Below are 7930 nucleotides of genomic sequence, written 5' to 3'. Positions count from 1 at the left end.
TTTTTTTTCAAAGCTGAAATAAAAAAAAACGAACACCAACAAGCTAAATAAATAAAAACAAAAATAATAAAAAAAAATAAATAAAAGAAAGAAAAACGAAAGCTCGGGTTGCCTCCCGAGAAGCGCTAAGTTTAAAGTCTTCAGCCGGACGTTGCTTCTTTATTTTCAAGCAAAAGTGACCGAAGTCACTTGGCATTCTTCACTCGCTTCCCAATACGATTTGAGCCGGCTCCGCTTCACGTTGAACGTATGATTTGAATCGCGCTCCTTTATTTTGACCACCTCGTGAGGAAGAATTTCTTGGACAATAAACGGCCGCGACCACTTTGATTTGCGCTTCCTTGGAAATAACCAAAGACGGGATTTGCACAATAACACCAATTGTCCTTTGTGCAATTCCTTTTTGATTTTCTCCTTACGACCACAATAGCTTGACTCATCCTTCTCTCGTGACTTGCCCGAGCCTTTGGGTGGCAACATCTTCCTTGCATTCTCATCGTCGTTATGACCTCGACTCGCATGACTTTCTCTCGGAGGATTTAAAAGTGAGTCCATGAAATAAACTTGCTCCGTCCGATTCCCGTTTCCGCCATCATCTCCTGCACTCAAAGATGCTTTCCCATTGTCCAAGATCAAAACATCAAACTTTTCATTATTTGTAAAATCCATAAGCTCAACAGCAAAACAATCATTATTATCACATGGATTTTTATTAGCACTAAAAACATTGAATTTGATTGTTTGGTCATGCACAGTCATTGTAAGATCACCACTAGCACAATCAATTAGCGTCTTCGACGTGGCTAAAAACGGCCTCCCTACGATAAGAGGTATCTCCCTATCCTCATATATATCTAGTATCACGAAATCAACAGGGAAGATAAATTTATTGACTTTCACTAGCACATTCTCTAAAATACCTTTTGGGTAAACTAAAGATCTATCGGCTAATTGAAGAGTTATAGCCGTCGGTTCAATTTCTCCTAACCCAAGATTTTTAAAAGTAGAGTACGGCATAAGATTAATGCTAGCACCTAAATCAATGAGCGATCTAAAATTTTTACCTCCTATAGTGCAAGGAATAGTAAACTTACCTGGATCGCCGAGTTTTTGTGGAAGAGGCCGAGTAAGAATTGCACTAATTTGCTCCGTGAGTTGGATCATCTCGTTCCCTTGCAATTTCTTACTTTTCTTCACGAGGTCCTTGAGGAACTTCACCCACTTTGGCATATTTTGAAGTGCTTCAATGAAAGGAATATTTATGCGAATTTCCTTCAACTTGTCCAAAAATCTTTGATATTCGGCATCGAGCTTCTTCTTTATAAACTTTTGAGGATAAGGAATTGGAGGGACTTGTAAAGGCACTGTTGATGGTGGCTCTTCATGAGTTGATTCTTTTTCTTCATTCACTTTCGGCTTCTCGATTACCGTGTTTATCTTCACTTTTCGTGGGGCTTCCTCCAATTGCTTACCGTTCTTCAAGGTGACTGCTTGGCACGTCTCGACCTCGATCTTTTTCGTTAGCAATCTTTGTGGATATGGGATTGGCTCGACCGATTCGGCTACAGTGACTTGCGGCTTGACTTGAATTTCTTCTTTTTTCTCGATCTTGAAATCGATAGCTTGGCACGTCTCGAACTTTTGCTTTCGAGGATCTTCCGTATTCGATGGCAATGCTCCCGGCGGACGTTTCTCTTGATTCACAACGAATTGAGCGAATTGATTCTCCAAATTCCGCAGCGAGGCTTGGGTAGCGGTCATGAATTGGGCCAATATCTCATCCGTATTTGATTTTTGGGCCGGTGGATTGTTGCCTTGATAGCTTTGTTGAGGAGGGGCTTGATTTTGGAATTGACCTTGAGGTCTTTGATACCCTTGGCCTTGTTGATTTCCTCCATATTGCCCTTGTGATCTCCACCCTTGATTTTGGAATTGGCGAGGTGCATTGTTGACGTAGTTGAGCGACTCCGCATCTTGTTGGCATTGGAGCGTGTAGTGATTTCCACCGCAAATTTCACAACATGGAGACTCAACGGCTTGGACTTGTTGTGGTGGACTTGCTTTGATGTGCTGCAGAAGGAGTTGATTTTGTTGAGCAATTTGGGTCACTTGAGCTTGAAGAGCCGTAATTGCATCTAACTCCAACACTCCGGGAACTTTCTTGGATCCACTAACCGTCCTCTCGCTTGACTTGGCAAACCGATTTTGAGCAATTTGATCTAACATGATAAATGCATCCGGTATCGATTGACTCATAAAATTACCTCCGATTGAGGCATCTAAAACGGTTCGTGCATTCTCGTTGATCCCTTGGTAGAAGATGTGGATTTGCCGCCATTGTTCGACTCCATGTGTTGGACACTGCCGCAAAAGAGTTTTAAATCTCTCCCATGCTTCGTATAATTGCTCGCCTTGCTCTTGGAAAAAAATATGAATTTCTCGTCGGATTCTCTCGTCCTTCTCGGGTGAGCTATAAACTTTCATGAAAAGGTTGAAGAGTTGAGGCCACGACGAGATAGAGTGGGGGGCTTGGGACATCAACCACTGGCGAGCTCTTCCTTGTAGGGAGTGCTTGAAGAGAATTAATTGAAGCGCCTCTTGGGAAACGCCGTTTTGACGGTGAGAATTACAGGTATCTAGAAAATTGACAATGTGAAGATGGGGATCTTCACCTGCCAACCCACTAAATAGCCCGTTATTTTGGAGCATCGTCAAAAGGCCTTGCTTGATCTCAAAATTGTGCGCCTCAATGGGTGGATATTGGATGCTCGGGCGGAATCCGTCTAGAGTTGGGATTATGTAATCTTGAAGTGCCCGTGGCCTAACTGCTGGCTGTGCTGGAAGTTGAGGGGGGTGGGTCTTGGACTTGGTTTTCGTTGGCCCCGAGTAAATTACCCGCTGCCCTGCGTTCTTCGTCCTCCATTGTATTGTATTCGCGTTGAAGTCTCCTAGCGGCTCGAAAAGTACGTTCGATTTCGGGATCAAACGGTTCTCTAGCAAGATCGAGTCCCCTACGCATACACAGTACCTAAAAAGAAAAAAAAAATAAAAAAAAATTAAATGGGTGAATCGTGAAAATTGTTCAAATTTAGAGCTAGAATAAAATAAATAATTAAAATATTCCCCGGCAACGGCGCCAAAAACTTGTTGGCCGAAAACTTACACGCAAGTGCACGTATCGTACAAGTAATATAGTGGACTAAAAGTCCGGATATCGAACCCACAGGGAATATTTAATTATCTAATCCTAGACGCTAAATCCTAGCAATTATTATCAAGCCCACCCTACACAGTCGAATTTAGAGAGAATTAACTAAATTAAACTAAATTAAAAAGCAAGCAAAAACAAGAAAGCAGTTTGAAACAAAGATTTAATCAGAGAAAAGGAGCCTAGGATTTTATTCTTCCCCCTATGTGATTATTATTCCCCCAATTCCTTCAGTTATGCAAGCAATTAACCCGGATTATTAACCTGAGATGCTAAAATAATCATAACCTGCTTCCGCGTGTATTACGATTCTAATACTCTAGATTCAATTACTATATTCCTATGCAATTAATTCTAGAACACAACATTAAGCATAAATCTCAATAATGGCTACCTAAGAGATTAACTATATTCCTATGTTAATACCACAAAGGCTCTTCTACCACAGTTCTAATTATTAACCCGATCTTCCGATTCATGCGATTAACAATAACATAAAAGCACATAAGTTGATCAAGTTCATGCACTTAATAAAACAAGTAGAAGAAATAATCCGGAATTAAAACTTGCATAAAATCATAGAAAAGGGTTCATAAATCCCACATAGGGTTCCAAACAAAATCCTAGAAATAAGAAATTTAGCTACTCATGATTAAAGGAAAAACACAAATAAAATAAATCATAAACGATAAATCGTTGCTTAGAGTCTTCGAATTCTTCGTCTTCGTTATTGCTTTGTTGCTCTTGAAATTGCGTAAAAAGCCCTCTCAATTGTGTGCTTGGTTTGGTCTTATATATGGTGAAGAACTTTGGGAAGAAGGCAGTTTCCTTGTGCAATTAAAATCCCTTTACTGCGCTGTTTCGGGGTCTCGGACGGCCGTCCCATAATTTGAACTAAAACTCGGACGGCCGTCCGAGCTTTAAATCTCCAGATTTTGGGTTTTTTCACTTTTGGCCCATATTTTCTCCAAAATTGCAGTTTTGACCCCATACTTTTCCAATTCTTCAATTTGTACCTAAAATACAATAAATCAACTTTTTAAGCACCAATTATCATTAAAACACACCAAAAGCTCAAATAAAAAGATACGATAAAGTGTAAAAATATACACTTAACATATATCTTTTAATATCAAAATTAAATATATATTATTTTTTAGTTAGGGGTATAATTGTGATAATTAATTATTTTTAATTAATAAAAAATGTTTTGGATTTATCTTAAAAGTATAAAATAAAATTGGACTAACTGTAATGACACTTGTATAATGGGTGGGGGGCTTTTGTCAAATTATCCCATTGAAAAAAGTGTTTGAATTCCAATAGCCCTTGGAGAGGGGCTGTCACATGCAAGAGCTCGGACAAGTTATGAACTATCCCCAATGATTCCTTATGAAAGTTCCAAATCCACAAAGGTTTCTAAACTGTGAACGATTGAGTGATTTTGGTGTTGCCTTATTTCACTTCAATTGGAAGTTTCGAAAAGGAAATTTAGGGGCATGGTTTACGTTCATAAGGAATTATATGGAATTAGGGATATGAGGATAGAAATAGGAGGAGATAATAAGGGTGTTACTCCACCTCATAATTAGACTGCAAAATGGACGGGAGGACTATCCAAGCTCGATTTTTACTGCCACATGTGCTATTCCATCTAATTTTGCTTAGAAACTTGACACTCGAACCAAAAGTATCAAAAGTGGTAAGTTTGAGGATTAAAATCGTGACAGTGAAAGTTTAAGAACTAAAATCATTTTCAGTAACAAGTATAGGGATGAAAAGAGTAATGTTGCGGTTATATGCAAGACTAATTCCACTTGTGCAAGACCAAATTAAATATTTTAATGTATAAATACTATAATACCCTTACTTGTTAAAAAATAGAAAATTTCAAATGTGCAATACTAAAAACTCAAAAACACAAAAACCCAAGCACAAAACCACAAGACCAACTCCCATCTTCTCCATCTTCCAAAACCCACCAAACATTTCTCCTTCCTTCTCCATAAACCCACAAAACCTAAACATTCAAAATCTTCAAAACTTAACAAATCTTACAAAGATGGCAAGTATGGAGTCAGAAGACATCAAAATAGAAGATTCTACGGTGGAAGAACCCACGAAGGTATGCATTTATGTGTTTTTTTAGGTAGAATGTCGTTTTTCCAAAAAAAATCCCGCGCATATGCATTCGACATGTACATGTCGAATTTTATAGGTAAAAATCGACATTGAGATGTCAAATTTTTAGTACAAAATCGACACCTTAGTGTCGAAATTTAACTGTTAGCAAATTAGTCCAAATATACTAAATTTCAACATTAAGGTGTCAAATTTCTGGACATATATTCGACACCTTAATGTCGAAATTTAGTTGTTTCATTTTTTTTTACTTTCTATTTTCCAATTACTTTTTATTTCAATATTTATTTATTTATTTTTTATCGCAAAAAGCGAGTACGAAGACGCAATTTATTGACCAAATTAATCCAATGTTTTAAAAATATGTACAAGACATAAAAAACGTTGCATCATGAGCGGCGGTCGGCGGCGGAGCTTGGGCGGCAGAGATTGGGCGGCGGAGCTTGGGCGTAGGGTAGGGTTTCACAGGGGATGGGTTTTTTTAATTTCACGGTTTTTTTTTTTTTTTTTTTTTTTATTATTAGTTATTTGGTCTTGCATGAGCAAACAAAAGTCAATATAATTTATGGGTATATTTGTCATTTCATCTTAATAAAATTGAACCTTTTAGAATATTTCTTTAATTTGGTCTTGCGCAAGTAAAATTAGTATTCCATATAGCCGCAGCCAAACAGTAATTATCCCAAATTTTCCTTTTGCTAATGAGAGTCTGCATAGTGTAAAAAACATTATCATTTTTTCGGTTTTGTTAATATTGTATACCATATCTATAATTATCTCCTTCCTTCCTCTCCTACATGATTTTGATTACGTATATGACTTTAATGACAAACTAGTAATCTTTTAAGGAAAATCTATAGTTTTCATCATTTAAGTTTGCACATATTTTGTATTTGGCTACCCATTGTTTACAAAAAAACACACATGGTTCCTCATATTTTAATAATTTAACATTTTTGATCTTTTTCGTTAATTTACCGTTAGTCTCTTAGTTGAGTCAGTGATGGACACACGCTTGATGAGTTGATTCCAATAATAATAACGGAAAATTGTCGGACATGACTGAAGTGTTGAATTTTTTGAATATAAGGGTCCAAATGTTTTTTGTGAACATGAGAGACTAAATGTGAAATCGGTGCAAACTTCAGGGATGAAAGCTGTATTTTTCCCAATGTTTTAATATTATACAAGTAGTTTAAAAATTATTTTTTTTAGGGGTGTAAGTCGGACGGATCGAAATTAGTATTTCAGAAAAAATGCAATTTTTTTGGCAAGTGAAAAATTAATTCCAATTCCGTTCAAAAAAAAATATCGGGAAAGGTTGGAAATCAGAATTTCGAATTGGATCGTAAGAACTTGTTCAAAATCGAAAATTTTCGAATCAAAATCGTCGGAATTCGAAAATTTCCAATTTTTGCTCACCTTAAATATAAAATGCATATTGGTACTTTAATTGTAATATCCGTACCATAAAAAAAAATTGTAATACTTGGAAAAAAATTGGAATTTTTGGAATTATTTTCGGAACTTTAATCGGATTGGAAATTGGAAATCATAATCTCATATATATTCCAACTCCAATCCAAATAATTTTGAAAAAATCAGAAGTCGGTATTTCGGATTGAAAAATATTGTTCCAAAATAAAAAAAATTCTGATCGGGGTTAGCGAAAATCGAAAATTTCGTTCCAATTTCCACCCATAATTTTGTTAAACATACCATTCATGTAAACTTAAACTAAGAGACAATATTAAAAAGAAAAAAAAAATAATGAGAACATAATTATTAATTAAAGTGCATGTTAATTTATATGCCTATAGAAATCAGTTGATCTAAGTTGTAACAGTTAAGTTGTGGAAACAGTATTTAGTTACAACTGTAAATCTTGTGTTGGCACAGTTATATTCTACTTAAAGTAAATAAACAGAACACAAGAATTAATGTGGTTCAGACACAATTGTGCCCTACATCCACGTGGACCTGCAAACACGATTTCACTAGTTCAGATTTACAATGTACATTAATAGGACTTATTAAAAACACTAAAGACTCCCTCTTTATGTAATATGCCGTTCTTGTACACAACTCGAACTTCGTGTTTCTTCCAACAGCAGCTCCACACCGCGTGCCTAGAACTCCTTTCTGGCCTGAACTCCCTTCAGTGACGCGGTTGATCTCCCAAGAGATCTATACAGCCAATCTGTATAAGTTGACACATCCAACGATGGCACAGTTCTGTTCAGCAGAACGTTTCAGCGATTCTTCAAAGCAACGGAGTGATTTTTCTCCCAAAAAAAAAGTGTCGCGGTCTTTGTGAGGTGAGGAGCCTTATATAGGCGTGAGATGGGCCTCCAAAGACCTGTCTTCCAAAGGAATCGAATAACTAGGAAACAGAATCTTAGTCAATATCTAGTTCTAATCTAGATAGCCATAAAAGATTCCTAACAAGAATGAAGTACTAGGAAATAAATCTAAGTCCTAAAGTATTACAAAGGTAGGACTCTAAATTTCCAAAATAAACATGGGAACAAATCTTTAGCCAATCTTTACTTCCCAAGTGAGGCGGATTTCTTCCTTCGT

The sequence above is a fragment of the Erythranthe guttata genome, chromosome 10 (genome assembly GCF_056151865.1).
Source record: "Erythranthe guttata isolate IM_541 chromosome 10, IM_541, whole genome shotgun sequence".
Taxonomy (NCBI): domain Eukaryota; kingdom Viridiplantae; phylum Streptophyta; class Magnoliopsida; order Lamiales; family Phrymaceae; genus Erythranthe; species Erythranthe guttata.
Note: the sequence above shows the minus strand (reverse complement) of the source record.